Source organism: Bombus fervidus, chromosome 15, assembly GCF_041682495.2.
Source record: "Bombus fervidus isolate BK054 chromosome 15, iyBomFerv1, whole genome shotgun sequence".
NCBI classification, from domain to species: Eukaryota; Metazoa; Arthropoda; class Insecta; order Hymenoptera; family Apidae; genus Bombus; species Bombus fervidus.
In genome coordinates this window covers 1,193,356-1,217,608 of record NC_091531.1, presented here as the reverse complement: position 1 = coordinate 1,217,608, position 24,253 = coordinate 1,193,356, and the positions used below count along the sequence as shown (strand labels likewise).

The 24,253-nt window shown below is 45.1% G+C and overlaps 2 long non-coding RNA genes across 3 annotated transcripts in view; both read right to left on the bottom strand.

Annotated features, from left to right (window-relative positions):
• The window catches only part of LOC139995186 (uncharacterized), a 78,457-nt gene that overhangs the window by 44,728 nt on the left and 9,476 nt on the right, over positions 1-24,253 (bottom strand). The window lies entirely within an intron of this gene.
• LOC139995007 (uncharacterized) lies at positions 9,887-11,758 on the bottom strand. The gene is made up of 2 exons (XR_011801841.1): positions 11,593-11,758; positions 9,887-10,661 (listed from the first exon to the last, which is right to left on the bottom strand). It is a non-coding gene; the product is annotated as an uncharacterized lncRNA (long non-coding RNA).

Genomic DNA, 24,253 nt, shown 5'->3' with positions numbered 1-24,253 from the left:
TACCATTCAAAACTTCACCGTAATAAAACATTTGACTTCCCATAAAATATAACTTCTCCTGAGTCGAATAAAAGACTGATTTTGAATTCAACTGAAAAGTTTGTTCCTTTGTCTATGAGGATTGCACGTGATGTTCCGAAGGTGAGAATTAAAATCGTTGCAAAGGCATCTGCTATTGTTGTGGCTCCGGTGTTCGGTATCGCAACAGCTATGCAGTTTTTGGTTACGTTGTCTTGCATCGTTGGTACGTGGCAGGTTCTTCCATATATTGTCTGTAATAAACATCGGTTGTGGAATTTTCGCTCTTACCAACTGTTGTTTCTCGCAGGTGTTGCATTTTCTGATTAATTCTTGTACATCGTTTTTCATTCCTCGAGATAAATATCTTACTCTGAAACATCTTTAAGTTTTGGTGATTCGTTTGTATACTGCTATTTCTTCTATGAACTCTTTTCGAATATCCTCTGGAGGTGATATACTTGTTTCCGTATATGGAGTAATTTCGATGTTGGTGTTTTTGAGTATTTTTCAGATGAGAGTTTAGTATTTCCGAATGATGGGTTGGTTCTGGTTCTTTCCCAATGACAATATAACGGCTATCGTTCTCGTTTCCTTGAGTATAGTTTTCAAGTTTCGTAGTACTGTGATGACATTTTCGTCTTTCAGTTCTTCAACTATATGTCGGGTTGGGGTTAACACTTGGGTTTGGGGCGTGTGAAGAATCTGCGCCAGGGTCGCTCATCGTCGGTGTACAATCGATGATATCTTTTATTGTCACAAATACAAGATAAACTACCGGTCTCAATACTCAAACGATAATGACAATGATCGTGGAGTCGGTATAGCGAATCCACGGCCCACGGGATAACTGATCTACACCACTTCAAAGTCTAAGTCGAACTCAATTTACTCCTCGTGATACAAGGATCGCTTGACTAACTCTTTGCTAAGACATAGATTATTCACTGTTCGTGCAAACACACTATGTATCTAACTAATGCGACTCTAAGAAAAGGAATGACTTTCCGTCGCAACGACGCTGCAGAGGAAAACTATGGTGGGATGTGCCTAAGGGCACGAGGTCATCGGATTCGTCAAAGAAAACCTCCGCTCGGAGGGTGAGGGAAATAGACGTTGCTGTTAATTGGTTAATCTCCATGTTGGCGGTTAGAAAAGGATGCTAGCCGCTCTCGAGAGTGAGTTCCTAGCGGAAAGCGTCGTACGTGGGGAAAGCAGATCTCCCGTATCTTGCCGCAATAGGTGACAGATATACGGGCTGATATAATAAAGACTGTTTGCCAATTTAAAGGACTTTAGTTAACCAGATCCTAAGATTTGTAACGGTTCCTCAGGCTATCTGAACATAAACTGTGAATGATGCGTCGGCATCTGGCGACCATCTTACCCAAGGAATGGGGTCTGTGTGTGGCCGCTGGAATGTTTCATTGTCAAGTGTGGATACGGCCAATTCTTTAAAGGAAAGCTATGAAACTTCATATCTCTGTTAGGTGGAACGTTCATCCCGTGACCGTGGCTACACTCGGCGACCTGTCGTCGCCTCGAGCCCAAGCTCATTGTCTCAAGTTTCGAACGACTGTGTTTGGGTTATTTTGTAAATGCTACAGTATTGAGATTTTCCAAGTAATTCCAACGGGTGACCCCGTTGTCCTTTCATCTGCGACATATATATGTACTACTGTATATATTATACATATGGATATATATCTGTGTACATGCATAATATAAAACAGTAATATATATACATATAATATGAAAGAATAATAGATAACATTACCTTAGAGATAAATATCTTATCTTTTTAATATATACATGGAATATTATTTTATATACATATATCAAATTTAATCATTTCAACATGTACCAAAAGTACCTTTTTAATACATGGGTTATCCTCGGTAACTATAGACAGCCCTTTATTCCCTGACGTATTGCAGTTACCAAAAATTTGTTACATGACGATTGCATGATACAATTAGGCCACATTTTTAACAAAGACTAATTTGTTTACATCATTATTTCCCAAGATATGAAGGTAAAGTTCAAATTCAACGTAAAGTTCAAGATAAAACTAAAATGGAACTATATATTTTTCTTTATATGATTCGATAGTACCTATTTTACAACATGCAATATTTGATACGTGTCACTTCAGACGCGAACAAGATCACCAGTCGCGCTTGTGAATCACTTGAGGAATGTTTTCCCGCAAACATCAGTAAATTTATTAGCATAATATCTTAAAAATTAATTGAAATCGGTAATATACATGAAAAGCTAATCAGAATTCATCTTGAGAAGCATTATCAAATGATGCAAAAAAAAAGAAATACATAATTTCTGATAAAAACGAAACTGCATCTCCATGTATAAAAAAATGATAATGTAACAATGATGGTTTTTTATGGTTAATTACATATATTAAGTTTGTGTTTTCTTACAACCAAAGTTGAGCAAAATTTGATTTATCTATTAAATAATAAATAATAAATTAAAATAGCATTTTAATTCAGAATAAGAATTAAATTTCTTATTTAAATAATAATCGTTTAGACGATACCAAAAATAATTTATTTATTATTTCCGAGTTGTAAATGAAATTTTATTTTCTATTTGAATTAAATCCGACAACAAATGATAATACATAAATATGTTTTGTTTTTGTTTTATCTGTTTCATTTTGTACAATAAAAAAATCGTATAATTAATAGGGTTGTTTTTTAGTAGACAGATCGTAGTTCATATTATCCTTAGCTAATATTACAAATTAGAAGCTGTAATTTAAAGCGATCTTTTTGATTGACATGTTGTATTTTTGTAGAAATAAATTTGCTCAACGATCGATAAATAACAAATAAAATTAATAAATAAAAAATAAAATTGTATTCGTAAATAACAATCAATCTCATTATATTAAACAATGTCTTTAGACTTTTCCAAATAACAAATAATTCGTTTCTGCTTTTTATTTGAACTCTCCGAAAATTTATACTATTTGATCGATTCACGTCGATTGCGCGAAGCAATTCGTATGATTTGTGAAACGATAACTTGTAGAAATTGTACTACTACTATTAGCTCATGCGTCACTATTGATTCGGGAGTTTCTCGCAAAAAACATTTACAGTCACCATATTCACCTGATCGCTCCCTTGCGATTATTTGTTATTCTCCAGAATGAAAAAATAAAACAAAAATCGTTATGCGAACTATGTGCTATAGAAGAAAGTGCTTTCAGAAATGTGTTAATGACTGAAAGGCACACTGGCAAAAATATATTGTATTCTGTTGAGGTTGATTGATAGAAGAACGAGTAGATAAATTTGTAATAGAAAAATATATTGAAACAAACAAAGGTATAGGTAGAAGTATAATATATAAGTGTAAGTTTATGCTGATTCAGATCCTTACTCTCTTAGTGTTACGATACAACAGAATCGATAAGGAGCACGTTCATATATTTATGGCAAAAAGACATTATCAAAACACTTAACCTTATAGCTTTAGCTAAAGGCTACAAGGAACACAAATAGAAATCTATTTATTAGTTCCTTTGTTCCTAGATATTAAGGGTACAATAATATAGACCTCTCCTTATTTGGAATAATTTTGTTTCATTAAGTTCTATTTTCTGCGTAATAGAAGTCTCTAGGACACGGATAAACATGAATAAAGATATATAATTTTTCTTGAAGTAGTGACTTCAACATATTCAAAGGAAATAAGTTAAATATAGGCGAACGAATAAATGTTTTCTCAAATAAGAAAAAAATTCAACGATCTGTTTGATCATGCCTCGTATGAGGGGGAGGGGAGGGAAAGAAAAGAGGAAAGTAAAAAATGATATGCAGCTAGGTAGAGGTTCAGTGGGGAGCATGAGGCGGGCATGGGTTCCCGGGTCGTAGGACCACGTCCCAGAAACCTCGATGGATCTGATGCTCTCTTACAGTCGGGTGGCGGCTGGTCGGTGCCTCTGGCGCCCGTCAGTTTGCCGATCCGATGCGGAGAGCTTCGGAGAAGTTGGTGGGCCCACGCCTGTCAAGACCACTCACCTCACCTTCTCGTGGGGCTCCCCGTCACCCTGCACCGTCCTTGACCGGGGCAGGGTGCGAAAGAGTGAGTGGCACCAGGACGGAGACTTCGTTGACGACCATGGCGACAACAAGTGCATAAATCATGGATAGAGACCAAAAAAGAAAACGGTTTACGGTGCAGGGGAGGGATACCGCAGTACCGGTGGGTAGTCAAGTGGGCCCACCTGCGTCGTCATCTCACGACCACGGACGTTCGGGGGTGGAACGCCAAGCCCCCGGATGTGTTTTCACGTCTGGCGGGGCGGGATGCAGCAGTACGGAGATTCGCGAGGAACCTCCGAGAAGAGTGACAAGACGATCGCGGAGAACTGCGGGCGGAGCGGACGGAGTCTTCCTCGCGCCGGGCGCGGTGACGGACCTCACGCCGGTAAGGGCGCTGCGAACGCGGGCGAGGTCCGACGACGAGGATTCGGTCGCCTCGTTCGCGTCGCGATCATCTCTGGGATCGACTGTCTCCGGGTGGAAGAGAAGGCGCATTATGTCGTTGACCCCGGAGATCTCCGTGGAATTGAGACTGGAGATACGCATGAGCTCGGCGGCCGACATGAGCGCCGAGTTCACCAGGCAGGTGTCTAAGATCTTGCGGGTTGCGGCGATATTGTCGAACCTCAAGAGAACCATCATCAAGGACCTGAAGGACGCGGCGACCTACGTCGCCGTCGCATGGAGAGAGCTGAACCTGCAGAGGGCCGAGGTGGTCCACACCAGTAGCTCCACGGCCGCCAGGCTCGCGGAAGCGAGGCTGACCGCGTTGGAGGAGGAAAACGCGGCCTTGCGCAAAGAAATAATGAGGCTGATCGCTCGCATCCATAAGTGCCCGCGGTACAACGGTCGAGCTATTGAGTCCGACCACCCTCCGAGGGAGGGGCATCAAAAGGGCGCGTGTCTGGACGCCCTAGAAAAGAAGATGGACGAACTCGGTCCCTCCATCATGAGGACTATTGAGGAACGGTTCGGAAGCCGAAGACCGCGCAGTCCCGAATCCCGGCGCAAGGCGGACCAACCCGCCGCCCCACGCGCCACCCAAGCCACAACGCTCCCGAGGGAGCAGGAGTGCGGCGAATGGAGGGTGATGGAAAGGCGGCCGCGGAAGAAAAGGGCCGCAAGGAAGGAGGAGAAAAAAGAGGGAATGCCTGCGGCTCCTTCGTCAAGACTAACGGGCGCACGGAAGACGGGCGACGCACTAGTGACTAAGAAAGGAATGGCGCAGGCGACGAAAACAGCCGAGCTCCCCCGCGCACCGCGTACGTCCGCGGTGACGCCGACCATCAACAAGGGGGTCAAGACATCGTACGCCGATGTGCTCGTGACGGCGCGACAGAAGGTCCCGCTCGCGGAGACCGGCGTCGAGTCCCTCGGAATGAGAAAATCGATGACCGGGGGGATAATTATCCGGCTCCCCGGCGACAAAGACAGAGGGATGGCGTCGCGACTGGCGACGCGTCTGGCCGAGGTGCTGGACCCTGCCGCGGTGAGAGAAGTGGCCCCGAACAGGACGGCGGAGTTGAGGGTGGCCGGGATAAACATCTCGGTCGCCAAGGAAGAGCGGCGGCAGGCGCTGGCCTCGGCGGCGGGATGCGGCAGCGCGGAGGTGCAGGTCGGAGAGACCCCACCACCAGATACGGCATCGGGACCGCGTGGATAAGGTGCCCGGTGGCCGCAGCCCGGAAATTAGCCCGGGACGGGAAGGTAGCTCTGGGCTGGTCCACGGCGAGGGTCACGGCCATTCCGAAGAGATCCTTGCAGTGTTTCAAGAGCCTGGAGCTGGGGCACGTGTGGGGAACCTGCACGTCCAACGTGGATCGCGGGCTACAGCTGCGGCAGTAGCGGGCATCGTGCCAGGGGGTGTCCCGCCTCTGCGCCCAAGTGCCCGTTGTGCGAATCGCTGGAAGAGCCGGCCAACCACAGGATGTGCGGGGCGGCATGCGCTCCGCCGAGAGCCAAGAGGAAGCTACCGATCCGCGAACCGATCGCGGAGATAACGCAAGAGGGCAGCACCGTCGAACAACCAGCGGTGTATGGCCGGGAGAAGGCCATGGAGGTGATCGAGTGAATTCAATCGTCGCCTCCAATGCAACCGGGGCAGATCGAGAAGGGCGCAAGACCTGCTCTTCCAGACCATCCGGGAGAGCGAGGTCGCCCTCGCGGCAGTGGCCGAGCCGTATCACGTCCCCGACGCTCCCAACTGGATGGGGGATCTGGACGGATCGACGGCCGTGACTTGGACGCCGACCCTGAGTGCCTTTGGCGCCCTGCTTAACCGTGGCGGCGGCTACGTCGCGGTCGAATGGGCAGGAATAGCGGTGGTGGCGGTCTACGTCTCCCCCAACAGCGGCCTGGCCGCGTTCGGGGACTTTCTGGACGAGATCGGCGAATGCGTCGAAAGGTGCTTTCCCCGCCAGGTGCTGGTCCTCGGGGACTTCAATGCCCACTCGACGCATTGGGGGAACTCCGCGACGAACACAACAGGAAGATGGCTGACCAACTGGGCCGCGGGACTCGGACTCCTGCTGGCGAACAAGGGTACGGCGAGCACCTGCGTGGCGAGGAGGGGTTCCTCCGTGGTCGACGTTACGTGGGCCACCTCGGAGCTGTACCCGAGGATCCGCGAGTGGAGAGTGGCCGAGGGTGTCGAGACCCTGTCCGATAACCTCTACATATTTATGGAGGTGGTCCCGAAGGACGCGGACAAGAACAACAACCGCGACGCCCGAGGTGGAGCGAGCCGCTCCGGCCCCTCACCACCACCCAGATGGCGCCTGAAGGAGCGGGACAGGGAGATGATACGGGCAGCAGCCATCGTCTCAGCGTGGAGCTGGGACGCCCGAGGGACGACCAGTCTGGGAAGCGTTGACGAGGAGGCGGAGACCTTCCGAGGATACATGAGCGCGGCGTGCGACGCCTCGATGCCGCGCTCCGTCCCGGGTGGTGGACGCAATCGCGGCGTTTACTGGTGGACGCCGGAGATCGCGGAGTTGCGGGCGAGCTGCATGCGTGCTGCGTGCGGGCACGCAGAAGATTCCTGAGGGCCTGTCGCCGTAGGAGGACGCGCGACGAGGAAGAGATTCTCCCGCTGCTACGGGGTCTAGAGGGCGAGACAGACTCTGCAGCGGGAGATCAAGATCACGAAGGCTCGGTCTTGGAAGAAGCTGATCGAGGCGGTCGAGTCAGACCCGTAGGGGCGGCCGTACAAGGTGGTAACGAGGAAGCCCCCCCCCCCCCCCCCGCTGACCGCCAACATGGATCCGGTGCTGCTGGCCAAGGTCATCGGGACCCTGTTCCCGCGTCAGGACAGCGACGCGGGGCGGTCGGGATCGTCCCTCTCCTCCGGCGGAGACGAGACGTCGTCAACGACAACGGCGGCAACGACGTCCACGAAGCGGAGCGAGGAGCTGCGGGTCACGCTGGAGGAGCTTCTCGCGGCGACTAAGGGGATGGCGTCCCGCGACGTGGCACCGGGTCCGGACGGAATTCCGGGTCGAGTCTGGGCGGAGACGATGGAGGTGGTGGCCCCTCGCGTGCGAAAGGAGGGTCGTCCGCCGGACTCGCCGTCGGCGTAGAGGCCGATATGCCTGCTGGACGAGATCGGGATGCTCTTCGAGAGGGTGATCGCCGCCCGTCTGGAGGCCCATATCTCGGGGCGGGTTCCCGGATGGCACGACAGTCAGTACGGCTGTCGTCGGGTTCGCTCCACGGTGGATGTTGTGAAGCGGGTGAGGAGCATGGCGGAGGACATGGTTTCCCGCTACGGGATGGCGGTAGCGGTCTCCCTGGACGTCAGCAACGCCTTCAACTCTATCCCCTGGGCGAGGATAATGGAGGCTCTGCGACACTTCGAGGTGCCGGCGAACCTGGTTAAGGTCATCGGAGCCTACCTGAACGATAGATGGATCACCATCCCTGGGAGGAACGGGGAAGAGAGAAGACGTGTGGAGCGCGGCATCCCGCAGGATTCGGTGCTAGGACCGATCTTGTGGATCACGGCCTACGACTCCCTCCTTCGATGCCCAATGCCCTCGGGCACGGGCCTGGTTTGCTACGCCGACGATACCTTGGTGCTAGCCGGGGTACGGTGGTGGAAAGAGACCGTGATTCTCACGGAAGACTCCGTGGCGTGCGCGGTGCACGCTATCCAGCGACTGGGATTGAGCGTGTCGCCGGCCAAGTCGGAGGCCCTGTGGTGCTTCAACCACCGCCGCAGGGGATCTCCTCCCGACGGATTGTCCGTGACCATAAACGGCGAAGCGGTGCCAGTGAAGCGTCGTATGAGGTACCTGGGCCTCACCATCGACAGTCAGTGGACGTTCGGACCACATTTCGAGCTCCTGGTCCCGAGGGTGACGGCCGCTGCCAACGCCTTGTGCGGCCTTCTTCCGAACATCGGCGGACCAAGATCGGGAGTCTGCCGACTCTACGAGGGAGTGGTCCTGTCCCGGGTCCTCTACTGCCAACCGTTGCAGTCGTATCCTGGTGAGGAGACTGCAGAGGACGACCGCTATCTGCATAGCCAGAGGATATCGGACAATATTCTACGAGTCGGCGACAGTGCTGCCGGCGTCGCCCCTGTTCGAGCTGCCGGCGTCGCCCCTGTTCGAGCTGCCGGCGTCGCCCCTGTTCGAGCTGCGGGCCCTCGAGTTCCGGCGGGTGTACGAACCACCGGAGGGCACCGCCTTCGACGACGACGACGCCGCCCGACGGCCTCTCGGCCTCGAACATCCGGGAAGAGGCGAAGCTGGAGATCTGGGAGCGATGGCGCTCCCAGCTGACGGAGGAGGACGCCAGGCGGCCACACCGAGCCGTCCGCGCCGTGCTTCCCAACTGGGAGGCTTGGAGAGATCAAGGCGGGGTTCCGCTCACCTTCAGGACGACGCAGATGCTCACCGGACACGGGGTCTTCGGTGAGTACCTGCAGAAGATCGGGCGGGAGATGACGTCCATCTGTCACCACTGCGGGGAAGAGGAGGACAAGGCGCAGCACACGCTTGAGTTTTGTCCAGCGTGGGCGGAACCGCGGCGCGTCCTGCAGCTCGACATCGGGGAGAGGTTAGCCCCGGAAGCGATCGTCGAGGCCATGCTCCGAGGGCCCCAAGAGTGTAACGCTGTCCGCACCTACGGCAAGGAGGACATGCAGAGAAAGGAGCGGGCAGAAAGAGACCGGGAGAGAAAAGCCGATCCCAGTAGATCGTCACACCAACATCGCAGAGGCTCCGTAAGACACAGGGGCGCGGCGCCGCCGCCGCTGCCTCCGGAGCGTCAGACTAGGGGACGTGGCGCTAGGGGGAGTGGTCCCCACTAGCTTTCCAACTCAAGCCGGGACGCCCCCCTAGACAACAACAATAGCAGGGAGATAGACGACGAGGTTGCACCCAGGTAGTAATTCGCAAGAGATCCCGGATGCACCTCTGAACGTCGGGACGACCACCGTGGGGTTTTAGTCGGTAAGAGTCCGACATTACTCGGTCGTTGCTATGCAGCGCCGAGTGTCCATGAGGATTTCCCCACGTTAAAAAAGAAAAAAAAAAAAAAGGTAGAGGTTCAGAAGAAAAGGGTAAGGAAATTGTGAAAGAAAATGTCTGAGATAAAATGTGATGATTAAGAAAAGAGTGTGACATTAAACACGTTATATAAAATATATTTTATATATTCTATTTTGGTTCATATATGTAATATAAATAATGTATATGTAATACAAAACGAGTGTAGAATATAAGTACTAATGTTTAATCAGAGTTTCTGTAATTTTGATAGTTGTGTATTTTTTTATCTTTATATTGTTATATTTTCTATATTTTTGTACTTTTGTGTTTTTAAATGTTTTCTATAATTCTATATTCAAGTGATAGTATAAAAAGAAGAATACGAAAAGTGTGGAATGGCAACGCATGTAACGGTACATGAATGTTACGTGTGAGCAAGATAACCAGGAGAGGTAGTATAGGAATCGAGAGTTCGTTGGATAAAGAGAACGTTTTTTAGGAATACGTTATGTTTATGTAAACTATGTACCAAAGAATTAAAAAAAAAAGAAAATTAATAAAATCGGGTAACTAATTAGTTACCCGAAGAGGAAAAGGAAACATTCGCTAAACGAAATGGCGCGATCAACTTTCGAAAGCAAGGTTGCGACGGTTGGCATTAACAGTTGGGTTGCACGACACAAACTATTTCAAATTGGAGTTCAACCGCTAATCGCGACAAGGCCACTGTGATTTGTATTCTTTTCTATGCTCAGGCGGCACATTACAGAGATCTCACTCCGTCTATCCGATGTTTTTAATTATGTTTTTAATACAGCGCTTATCGCATCGAGCAACATCATAGCCATCTGTAAACATTCATTGGTCAAGACACGCAGTACATATTTTAAATCCATCGTAATAAAAAGGAGAACGCATGATTACATGCATTTCGTAACAAAGATAATAAAAAAGACTCACCATACCAACGTAAGAGAAGATTTATAATGATTTACCTTACAGGAGAATAGATTTAGTTGAATAAAACGAAATCCATGCACAACTTTCTGGAGATCCAAAGACTTTGAGCACCCTAAGAAATTAAAGCAAGTTAGATAAATGCAAAAATTAAAATTGAAATATGATTATTTAATAAGAGTATCGTATTGAATTATATATTTAATGCATACAGTTAAGTTAAAATGTTACAATATTTTGTCATTATTTGTTTGAATTTCATTAAATGCTTTTAAATAAGAAAATTTTAATAAAAACAAACAACTTACAGCATTAAAATAAAAAATTATATTATCTTTATAGCATAATTTATTGGTAAGTTATAAATGAATTTATAGCTATAATATTCAGAATTTCGCAAAATATTCTCAGAATATATCTTGTTTCACTTGCTTAAACATTTTAACGGATTGTTATCTAACATACATGATTAAAGCACACTCTTCTGTTAGTCACTGATCGATCAAATTGTTCTTGTTCTTAAAATCTTAACGAATTCCATAATCAATATTTCACGATATATAGAAAAAAATAATTTTAAAGCGATCTGATCTAAATAAAAAAAGAACATTCTCAAGTTTAACATTGTAATGTTGTAATGTTTTTACATATATAAAACAAATGTTGACATGTTTAAACAAAATAATCCATCAGCGCTTCACATATTTTGGATTATTAAAATATAATTTTACTTAATACAATTCTTGGCGGGTCAAAAGTTTTTAAAATTAATGAAAGCGTACATTATTGTACATTTAATATTAATAATAGTTGTACATATAAGTTATGATAAAAAGTAGAAAAGCAAACACAGATTCGATACATTAACGCTTGCTTATCATATATTAATGTAAATACAAGTAAAGATAGGTTTTAACATATATTAGCGCATTGAAAAATTGTCGTTTGTATATATAAGTAACTATGTGCTTTAAAATCTATGTATCAATATTAGTGGTTTCCTGTCTGTTATTTCATATGTAATACAATTTTATATCTATACTCACAATTTAATTTATGAAAAGTAACAGTGATATATGAGCAATATGCATATTATTAACTACTGCTGGAATACATTTGAAATAATCTTGGTACTTCAATCTTCTGATTCCATAAGAATCTATACATACATCTATATATAGGTGCTATCTTTATTTATTTTGCAACATAAACAAATTAATAATATAAGTATTAGTAATATAATGATATAAGGAGAGCATATAAACATATATATACATATTTGCAAATATATACAATTTTCATATACACCTACAATCTAGTCCATATCGCTTTATGACTTTAAGCACTGTTTAAACGTATTTCCTGCTAATATAATATTTATATTGGGATGTCCTTTTTTTTATAGACAAGAAATTTTGTTGTTGTTATATAATATGATGAAATGTCGTAAAAATGTAGTACGATAATATGGCAAATTTGCGACTTTTAACCTTTGAAATCTATTATCTTGTGTCAATAAGTATAGAAATAAACAAATTTCGTATATCGCATCGCAAACTGAACTATGAAAGTTGGAAAATTAATCGTTATCCATCGTCACATAGGCCCATACCAATAATCACAAATAAGTATTTTATTATATACTAATTTTCTTCGGTTCTATTCATATTCCTAGGTAGTCGTGTATTAGTATTAGATAAAAAAGTACGAACCTATCTACACAGTTAATAAAAATATGATTGAATTAAGAACATAAATTCCGTATTTTTTAATATATATGACACGTTTATTTCTCGTATCTACGATCTAGATCTATGTCTAGATCGTCTAGATCTACGATCTCTTCTATTTATCTTTTATACATATAGTTTGATATATTTGGTATATCGCAATAATATAGTTTAAATTATATAAAACATATCTGTTTCTTAACTTAAGCAAAATCTTGTATTGTATAAACATATATAAAATATTTAGCTTAAATAAATCAATGATCGAACAAGTGTTACATCTTTTGTATTTGTACATTCTCTACTATCAAAATTTAACAGATTAATTTTATAATTCTTTGTTTAGCATTCATTACTAACTGACATATATCCGCATTGTAGGCATCCTTCAACACACGCACATGTAACCATCTATGAATCCACAAAACGGCTGTGCGGTACCTCGTGTCGGTAAACCGCTATTATTTAGAATTGGTTACAGTACTGCTCGTTGATTGGCTACAATTCAGCAGTACAACATGGCACCTGCGCACATCCTTGCGCGAATATATAAGAATATAAACGTATAATATTTGTACTTTAAGATTTATTAAATCGATATGTAAGTACAATTTTAACAACCCGTCTTAACAAGATCTTCCTGCACACATCATACATGCAAAGTATGTATAACATTTAAGATACATGTATGTATGTATAGTGAAAAACAAAAGTCTTCGTACACTTAGAATGTAAAAATAAAAAGAGCAACGTGTCCTATATTATTCAAATATATGTAATTGTACATCATAAGAGACATTCATATAAATAATATAATTTTATAATAAATGTACACAGACATTGACATTACTTATTGTTAGGGAAAAATCGATATAAATTTCATTTATATTGTCGCTTGTAATGATCGAGTTTATTTCGTTGATCTGTGATTCATCGGCTTATTCTGTTTTTGCCGAGCACACGCGTATTTGTGGCTTGGTGGCGAACTCGACCTAGGCAGTTTTTACATTACTTTGGTCTGGGCTTTATAACACAGACTTACTCACACAGTCTGTTTTTTATCTGTTTTTGCCGATCGATTAAAAATCTTGAACTATGTGTGAATACGGTTAATGTTTCTGAATCATTTCATCCTCACACCTACGATTAGCCGCAAGTTCTGCTACCTTTACCCTACGAACGCCCTTCACTGACTATAAAGAACGTGATTTTTCGCCGGCTCGGCTCTGTAAATCTAACGATCTCGATCGCTATTTACTATAAACAGAAGATAAGGGATAATAAGGATTTGAGTTGGATTTTGCCAACCAATACTGATCCATATGCTGCAGTGGTTTCGCCAATTTTTTACGAGGATCTCGAAAACTAAGGCAAACTACCGCACTAACTATATGTATAGGAAACAGTTGTTCAAAATGTTGAATTTTACAATGCATTAACAAGTTCAAACCCACGTGACCCATCGATTGGCCACAATCTTTACTTCATCTGACAGTGTGGGTTATCGGTGATTCATGCCATTTACCTTTCCAATTTTAATTTATAAAAATGTCATTTAATCAAAACTGAAATAAATCTCAAATGTTATCGAAGAAGAATAAGTAATGACATGTAGTGTTTACTTATAAAAAAGGCCCTATTTCTTTAAATAATTTTAATTGTACAGAAAATATGCAGCTTATTCAATGTAACTAATTTAAAGTAATAAGTATTATTCAAATAACAAACTATGAATGTTTTCAAAGTATGGGGAACAAAGTGTAGCTTCGTTCTTGCAATCTGGACAGTAAATGTTAACATGTTTGCTATATTTCACGTAAAGTAAATTGTTGACTTTCTATAATTTCCTCTCCCTATTTTCTTGCTTAAGGAACGATAGCATTCTTCACATCGTTTTCTTATGGTTATATTTTTCAAAAATATATTCTTTGTTCGATGGAAATGATGTTAAAGATATTTTTCAGTTAACAAATCGTCAATTATCTTTTCACGAAATTCCAAGATACCAATTGTTACGTCGCGTGAGATGGTCCGTGCGACGTCCTTCATAGTCAGGCCGCCGAGGCCTACATATCGTCACACTGACCCGCAATAAACCCAAGTAACCACCATAAACTAAATCTGTTAGCTATTAAGATCTATTCATATAAACATTTTCGGTTTATGGATGGTCCTTAAAAAAGTCCTTAGGTTTATTGCACGCTCTTACTAACTACGGAGAAAGCGGATGTTTGCCCAGCGAAATAGCGGGTTTTTCCCAGAAACAAGGACATCCATGAGCCACATCTGCAGGAGACTTTCTCCTCATAATTATTTATTAACATTGGCTATAACCAATGGGCATCGTGGATCGTTACCCTCACTTTTCCATAGAAAGATGGGAACAACGAATCCGCGTTCTTAGTTCAGAAGGACACACCCTGACCGAGCTCTCCTCCGTAATGGCATAGGAGCGGAAAGTGAGTCAAGATCTGGGTCCTCAACATATCAAATCTATCAATCCTCGGGTCAATCAACTACTGTACTTTCCGACACGACAAAGTCAAACAACTTCTGTCTACGCAGCAAGTATTGTAAGCTGGTGTAAATATATGCATATTATATAACTGTAGACTACAGTGGTATTCCAAAACAAACACCCCTATTATCCCACAAGAAATAAGGGGATCGACCTGCTCGTGGTGTCGATTATTATAATCGTAGCGGGAATTTACGACTCCTGTTGACGCGCTTAACGTGAACGCGTCTCCCCGCGACTGGAAGAAAATACACCAATTTTTGTAACTGCGCCAAATTTTGTATCTAGGCACCAGGCGTTTACCAACATTGTACCGCAAATAAGTTCTATTACTATCTTTCTACACCATTTTATTGTTTTTCTCAAAGAGTTATAATAAGCTGCCATTTGATCGGGAAAATCGATTCCTTCTTTTTTTTTTTTTTTTGCTTCATTGTAGCTCAGTATAACATTTGTTCTTTTTTCTTTTTGCAAGGTTTTGCTTCTCCTAGTAGTGATTTGTAGAGAACATTTGTAAGACTTGCATATAGTTGATAGCAGCACTTCTATTTATTGAGAATGTAATAAATGTAATCCTGTATTACTAATTTCAACGAAGATAGCGAATCAAAATGTGATAATAACAAAAAGACAACACGACAGAAAAATGCATTCGACAAAAGCCGCTATTATTGTTACAACCGTTCGCGGAGAGACGCGATCGCGAGAAAGCACGTGAACGGGAGTCGTAAATTCCCGTTACGATTAAATAATCGAAGTCACGAAGTGATCGATCTCCTTATTTCTGTTACGATAACAGGGGTGGTTTAATTGAGAGTACACTGAATTAACACGTATATAATAATATTTATTCTGTGGTAACACATGAGTCATAGGACGAAGCGAAGCGAGAACAACTCATGTCGTTGTTTTGCCTCGAGACATTGACACCGCCTTGACGCATGAAACGCAATGATAAACAAACTCCGAGCAAAACAGTGTCGCCGCTACGTGCAACCGTCGATGAAACGTGAATTCGAATTTTCTGACTCTTCCCCGATCACTATAAATAAGCGGACACGAGCGCGAACGCTAGTTAGTTGCGAATAATACGAGTAATCATTTGGTAGGCGATTATCACGACACGAAAACATTTACGAGTCTTTGTCGAGTATCTACAGGCGATTTACTTCAGCGGAATAAAATCTCCTGTAAGGACGTCTATCGACGTTATCAGTTATTTAAGAAATTGATTTGAAATACATTGGATGGTTGCAACAGCAAGCATCCTGATTATTTCTGCAATCCATATACCCAAATCTCCATATCACATCCGCCACAATTCCAACAGCATTGTAAAGATAAATAGTTACGTTGATGCGTCGGTACAAGTTAAGTAAGTGATTGACTTAAGGGTAAAGACCCGTTACAGTTATGTGTTGACCATTCTAATGGTGAAGAATAAGTGCCTGATTCGAGGGTAGAGACCCGTTACAGACGTGTTGACTATTTTAACGATGAAGAATAAGTGAAGTTTAGTGACGATGCTGTGTCGGAGGAAAACTAGTGATGGGTGATTCTAGCGCACGGGACCATCAGATATGTTAATGACATATCTGGTTGGGAAACTGAGGGCAATAGACATTGTTTCTGATTGGCTAAGAAGAAGGTTGGTGGACTACGAAGGATCTTAGCCGCCCTCGACAGAAAGTTGATAGTAGAAAGTATCGTACGTGAAAAAAACTAACTTTCCAGTGTTTTCCTGTAGTAAACAATAAAAATTAGAAAACGCTTCAGTAAAAAGATCTTTGTTCGGTCAGAAGGACTTCAGCTAAAATTCCCGAGATTTATGGCGGTCCTTGAGACTATTGAGAGTACGCAATAGGGATATGCGGACAGCTGGTTACCATCTTGCCCGCGGTGTGTGGCCTGATCTAGATAGAGAGTCGGCCGACGTAACATCCTCCCCCCGTTGAGAGGATACCGATCAAGTGATATGGTGTGATGTTGTAAATTGGATTTCTTGTCTGACTTCTTTGCTATTGGTTGTTTCGGAATCATCTGGCGTCGATCTGCTCGGTAGTGGCACTATCCGCTTGATGCTCCGATCCAGGGTGCTCGTTGCCGTTCGGACGGTAGCCGTCCGTATGATGCCGTATGCGCCGGATTGGACCTTGATGATTCTGCCCAATGGCCATTAAATTGGGGGAACATTGCCTTCTCTGAGAATAACGAAGGTGCCTTTTCGTATGTCGTCACTGCCCTTGCTCCATTTGTTTCAGGTACTCAACTCGTGTGAATACTCTCGATGCCAGCTGGAGAGAAAGTTGGATGCAGTGTCCGGAAGTGTCCGGAATAAGGAAGTGCCCGGGAGTAAGGACAAGCAGATCGTTTGGATCTGTACATATCGGAGTTGGCGGTCTGGAGTTGAGGATTGATTCGATTAGGATGATGAGTATGTTTAGGTTTTTAACTGTTTGAAGTTCGTTACCGATGACGTGTTTGAGATGTCGTTTAAATCCCAGAACCTAATAAAACAACTGACAAAGAAGCAGAAACGCGGCCAGTATCCGAACTAAAGGTACAGGCAAGTGAAATTGAAAAGAGAGTCCTAGCATTCTGCCTTGACCCGAACAAAAAGGTCAATAATGAGCAGACCGCGACAATCATGTGGTATTTCAAAGACATGAGGGGCATAGTCGAAGAGCTACTGCTCCACAACAGCTACCTGACTGGCAGATTAGAATAAAACACGGGAGAAGTAAAGAACAAAGAAACGGCTATACTAAGCGCCGTAAATAAGATAGACAACCCTCATATACAGAGAAAATCAAAATGACAAGCGATAGGGTTGGGCAAAAAGCGGCCAGACCACCGAGAAACGTGATGATAATCCGCCCGGAAGTGGAAGACGGCGAAATCACAACCTGTGAACAAGCATGCGATGCGGTATTCACCCTAGTAAACCCTCGCGAAAAGGGGATACAAGTCACCGCAATGCGGAAAATAAGTGGCAAAGGCCTAGTCGTGGAAACGGCGAAGCCATAAAGCCTCAAGGCATTCACAGAGAATGAGAAATTAAAAGAAGCTGGTCTAAAAGCCAGCACACCATAGCGAAAACCCCCCAGGATGATCATGTACGACGTCCCGAGGGACATCCCGGAGAAGGAGATACTGGCATGTATGAGGAAACAGAACCAAGAAAGATTGAACGAGAACGACATCGCAGCCATCAAGTTCTGCTTCAGAACGGGGCGCAAAGACCAAGAGGAGACAAACTGGGTAATGGAAGTACCCCCTCAGGTAAGGGGTAAGTTACTTCAAGGTAAAATATACATCTCCTGGAATGCTTGTAAGGTCCGGGACTACATAGCAATTAGTCGATGCTACAAATGCCAAGGCTACGGGCACGTGGCAAAATACTGCCACGTTAGCTATGAAATCTGCGCGCACTGTGCAGAAAGTGGGCATAGCACGAGAGAGTGCCCAAACAAGGAGAACAACCCCAGCTGCGTGAACTGCAAGAAAGCAGGGGAAAAGGGCGACCACGCGGCTTCGAAAGTGAACTACCCAATGTACAAAAAGGCGCTTAAAGTGAGAGTCACGAGAACGTCATATGAATAGTATGACTGAAGAAAATGAAAATAAACACGGGAGAAGAAGAGGATTAAGGATCCTGCAGCATAATATGCAGAGATCAAAAATTGTTCCCCACGAAATCAGGACGCAGATGAGTGCTGACGATAACGAAATCCTGCTAATGCAGGAACCATACAGCATAGAAGATAAAGTACCCAGGCTCGGCACAGAAATCGCGATCGCCTGTCGTGGCTCGAAACACAACCCACCAATGGTGGGAGTCAAAAGCAGATACATGACGCCGCTCGAGATCGCCGGCCTGTGCACAACTCACTGCGTGTCTGTACAGATAAGCGAAGGAGCGACAGAGATCTATGCAGTAAGCCAGTACTTTCTGCCGACCGAGAACATCGGGGTCGGCATCCAATAACTAGAGAAAGTACTGAGAAATCTAAACGGGAAGAGAATCATAGTCGGCATAGATACGAACGCCAAATCGCCGCTATGGTATAGCAGGAGCACCGACGACAGAGGAAAAGCCCTGGAAGCCGTCATTGTACAATACGGCCTCCACGTTCTAAACAGACCAGGACAGGCTTACACCTTCGAGACAACCCGTGGGAGATCTAACATAGATATAACCTTGGCGAGCACGGAGCTAATACCGCTCGTGAAAGAATGGAAAGTTCACGAGGACGGAACCTCCAGCGACCACAGAATCCTGGAGACGCGCCTGGATTTCGATAAACAAAGTACCCCGCCACACCCTCAGGAAAGGAGGTACAACACGAGAGTTGCCAACTGAGAAGTGTTTCAAAGAGGCAAATTGCTGGAAAGACTGATGGCTGCGAGAATGTCAACCCTTTTTCATGACCACGAAATGACCTCGGACCGACAATACGGCTTTTGCCCGGGAAGATCGACAGTGGACGCGATAATCAAACTCCGGGAAAAAATCAAGCAAATGAGCAGCAAAAGAAATAACTTCTCGTAATCGCGCTCGAAATATTAGGCGCCTTTGATAACGTATGGTGGCCAAATCTAAAACAGGAGCTGAAAAGAAGAGGCTGCCCAGACAACCTGTACCGGTTAACACGGAGCTACTTCACAGAGAGAACCGTGCAGATCAGACAAAAACGAAGTGATCGCCAAGCCCGTCACCAAAGGGTGGCCGCAGGTATCGGTATTGGGTCCAAGCTTTTGGAATCTGATATTCGACGTCCTGCTGGATGAACTAAGAACGAGCACAACAGAATGCGAGCCGATCGTGTATGCGGACGACATCATCATACTGGTCGCAGGAAACGCCAGGACAGAGCTACAAAAGACAGGGCAGGAAGCAGTCACACGTGTTTCCGACTGATGCTCCAGGAAAAAAATAGCATTGTCGGCAGACAAAACAGAAATGCTCCTGCTGAAGGGAAAATTGGATGCGGAAAGGCCTTCAATTATCAAGATAAATGGAAAAAGTATTCGAAGGCGACAAGCGATAAAATATCTCCGAGTGCACTTTGAGAGTGGCCCAAAGATCGAGGAGACAACACTGAAAGCCAAAAACCTGCTTAACAGCCTCGCAAAAGTGGCCAAGGCGAGATGGGGACTCGGACAAGCGGCCATGCGTACCCTGTACAAAGGGCTGTTTGAACCGATAATCACGTACGCCGCGGTCGGCTGGTGCGACTTGCTGAAGGGAAAAACACAGACAAGATTACCACGAACACAGAGGATGGCACTCCTGCAGGTAACAAAGGCCTACAGGTCAACATCCACAGAAGCACTACACATAATCGCAGGGGTCATGCCCATCGACCTATTAATTAAGGTAAGGGCACGACTATACAGGAAAATGAGAGGCCACATCGAAGAAAGCAGCGAGAAGGCAATTATCCAAGAAGCCATTCAGAAGTGGTAAGAGCGCTGGCAAACCACACCGAAAGGCAGAACGACCTTCGAGTACTTTCACGATCCAAAAGAAAGATTAGCGAATCGCTGGGTAAAGCCAAACCACTACATGACACAGTTCATCAGTGGACATGGTGACTCCAACAACAAGCTGAAGACATTCCGGCTGAGCGAAGTGGACACGTGTGACTGCGGCATGGAGGAATCTCCGCAGCACATACTTGAAGTATGTCAACTCTTCGACGAAGAACGACAAAATCTGCGGAATTTCATACAGGAGATGGAACTAAACTGGCCGAAAGAAAAGTGGGAGTTCATCACTAAGGATGTGTACCCCCACTTCCAACAGTTCACCAAAAGTGTTCTGCCGGCAAAAGAACAAAAGAGGAGAGCAGCACTACAAGGAATGAGGGGCCCTCTCCAACAGGGAAGACCACCAGTAAGAAGACCAATGCAAGCAGAAGAACAGTCAAATCAACCGCTAAGGAGAAGCACAAGAAAAGCACAGCAAGCAGCAGAACAGAGAAGTGGTGAACCAACCGAGCCACAGCAACAACCATAAAAGAACAGAAACCACATAATAACAAAACGGAACAAGAAATAGAACAGAATAGGCCACAGGACTAAAAGAGGAATAACAAACAAGAAAATTACAGAAACAATGCAACACGAACTAAAGCGCAAGTAAAAACGCAAGCGTGCAGACTGCGGAGATTACCTGCGACCGTAGGTGCAGGCGACACCCACACGATGGAAGCTGTGACGGTGCAGGTTATAATCGGCTGGGAGGCCAATCTGCTGGGACCGAGCCTCGCGCTGGCAGCTCCGCCTCCTCGTGGCCCCCGCTGGAAACGGTGCAGCGCGACGCGTGCGTCGGCACCGGCTAAGCGAGCTGTCGCCTGAAAGGGTAGGTTCAACTTGTCCAATGACCCGCAAGGGGAGAGCAGGGATTTTCCAAGTTGCACGCCGACCACCAATGCGCTCCGTTCTCAGGATAGGAGATGTTGGAAAGTAGACAAAAATCAAATAACATCTTGAAGCGAAGCCAGTATGAGTTTCTACTCGAGGAATGGCACGGTCGACTAATGGTCGGGCCCCTATACGCTAATATTACTTAAGATGTCGTTTGAAGGATTATTGCAGCCTCCCACAACCCGCCGAAGTGAGGTGAGTTGGGAGGAATGAAGCGCCATTCGATCCGCCGGTCGGCTAAAAAGGATTGAACCTTTGCCTTATGATCGTCGGACCGCAGAAGGTTTCGGAGCTCTCGTAATTCGTTGTTGGCGCCAGCGAAGTTGGTACCGTTTTCGGAGTAGATTGCTAAACAGAATCCTCGGCGAGCAATAAATCTTCGCAGAGCAGCAATGAAGACCTCGTTTGTGAGATCGCTGACCAGCTCAATGTGGACTGCTTTAACTGTCGGTTGTGATCCTTTCGCTCCTTAATGTAAAATGGTCCCCTATAGTCGATTCCGACGTTGGTAAACGGCCTAGATTCTGTTCTCTGTGCGGCTGGGAGGTCGCCCATTATGTACACCACAGGAGGTGCATTGACTCGGCAGCAACGAACGCACTTCCTCACCGTGCTCCAAACTTGACTACGGCTGTCGATAGGCCGATAAGATTTTCTTAGGGCATATAAAGTAGCTTGAGTTCCGGAGTGGAGGTGTAGGAGGTGCTCATGCTCGATAATGAGCGCTGTATCTGAAGATTTGGGTAGAATAATTGGATGTTTCTGAATGAAAGGCATTGGTGAGTGACTGAGTCGGACTCCGACTCGCAACATCCCGTCCTTGTCCAGAAATGAATTGAGTCGTTGTAGCTTCCCCTTCACTGCAGAATATCGATCTGTTTGGAGAGTACGAATTTCATCTGAAAAATAACAGAGTTCTAACAATTTGACAAGTTCGTTGTGCGCAATAGTTAAATCATGCGTGGTTAGAGATCTCCCTCGATCCTGTTTCTGTCTCCATCGAAGGCAACGAGCGGTAATTCTAATTAGCTTGGGCGAAGAGGAAAATCTCTCCAATAGACTGTGGTCGACGAGAGTCACGGACAGACAGGTTGTCATCTTCTGTTCCGGTATTTGGATTAATGGTACTGGGCTCCACGTCGGTCAGCATCCTTAAGCTTGTTGAACCATTCCGGCCCATGTTGCCAAATGGTTGGTCGCAGAAAGTCTTCGGGTGATTGACCTCGAGATATGAAATCCGCAGGGTTGTCTGTGGTGGGAATGTGACGCCAATCTGAGGTGTGAGTCTTCCTTTAAATTTCTGCCACATGATTAGCAACAAAGGTTTTCAGCATGTGGGGCGGTATATTAATCCAGTGAAGGACGATGGTGGAGTCCGTCCAATAAACGGTACGAGATATGTTGTTTGGTAACGCTTGAAGGACTGTAGTGGTCAGTGATGTGAGAAGAAGTGCTCCACTCAGTTCCAGTCTTGGAATGGTTTGTGATTTGAGCGGAGCCACCTTCGACTTCGCAGTGAGGAGTCGTGCCCAGAAATGACCATCCGGAGTGATGGTGCGAAAGTAAACGCATGCCCCATACGCCTTTTCGCTGGCATCACAAAACCCGTGTAACTCGATTTCCGCTGCGGACTTGATTACGGTTTTGTGTGGAAATCTTACGTTGTTTAGTAATAGTAACTGCGCAAAGTATTTGCTCCATTCTATGTCTAAGTCAGCTGGAAGGGATTCGTCCCAATCGATTTTTAATGTCCAAAGTCGTTGAAGCAGCATCTTAGCACGAACTATTAATGGTGCAAGTAATCCAAGAGGGTCGTAGATCTTGACGATTTCGGAGCTGATTATTTTTTTCGTAATTCGAGAGGTGGTAGGACTGATTTTGACGGAATATAGGATCGAATCGCCAGAGGAATTCTAAACAACATCCAGAGTTTTTAAGGTTTGAGATTCGCCTAGAAATACCTCACCTGTAGGACATATTGATGATAACGGAATCTCGGGAGAATGAAGAATAAGTCGTCTTGCAGTTTCGAACCCGTATGAAGTATGTCATTTAGTAAAACTTCGGTGGAGGTTGGTGCAGATCCGTCAAACACGACTCGGAGTTTTGTAGTTTGGCTGGACTCCAGTTACTTTTGTTCGTGATAACCGAGATTTGCGTTTTGGAGACGTTCGGGGAAACGTGGAGGAGCGTCTCGAACGATGCGACCAACGAGGTATCGGTGAACTAGGTGGCGATCATCCGCCAAATGATCGGTCGCTCGACGATCGACCGCTCGACGATCGACCGCTCGATGATCGGCCGCTAGATGTTCGTGATTTGACATATCCTTGGTCTCGCTGCAAATATGTGCGATGTCGTTCTTTGCATATGCGACATGAACCGACCGAACATTGAGCAAGAGAATTCTCTTTGTCTAAACAATTAGTACGAAGCGATACCCTTTTGGCGATTTCAAGGCGATTTTTGACCAACTTCACCTTGAAGACATCGCAATTCCATATTTCTTGTTGTCCTTGGCAGGTTGGACAGACCAACGTCCTATGTTATGTTGGTCGGAAGCCCTTTTTGTCGCGGTTGTGGTGGAGCTTGTCCTATCGTCGTTCGTCCGTGTTTTTAAGAAGTCTACCAAGTGCGTATATGACGGCATTTTTTTGTTAAGCAATGTGCGTGGCCATTTGGGAATGGTGGTTGAGGGTAGCTTCGATGTGCATAATTTGATAAGAACGATGTTTGATGTGACTGGTTCACCTAGTTTCTCTAAAGCTTGAAGGTTTACTTTTACCGTCTCGAGAAAATCATTTACTACTTTGGGTGAATCTTTGGTTATTTTCGGATAGTCGAAAATCAGGTCCCAGTGGCGTATGCAGACTTGACGGTGGCAGTCGAATTTCCTTTAAGAACGTCAATAGCGATCGAATAATTGAGTTCTGTAATATCTAACGATTGGATGCTTCGCGCGGCCTTTCTAGTTAAGGATGATCGGAGATAACGGGTGTCAGCCGTTCACTTCAATCAATTGTGGAC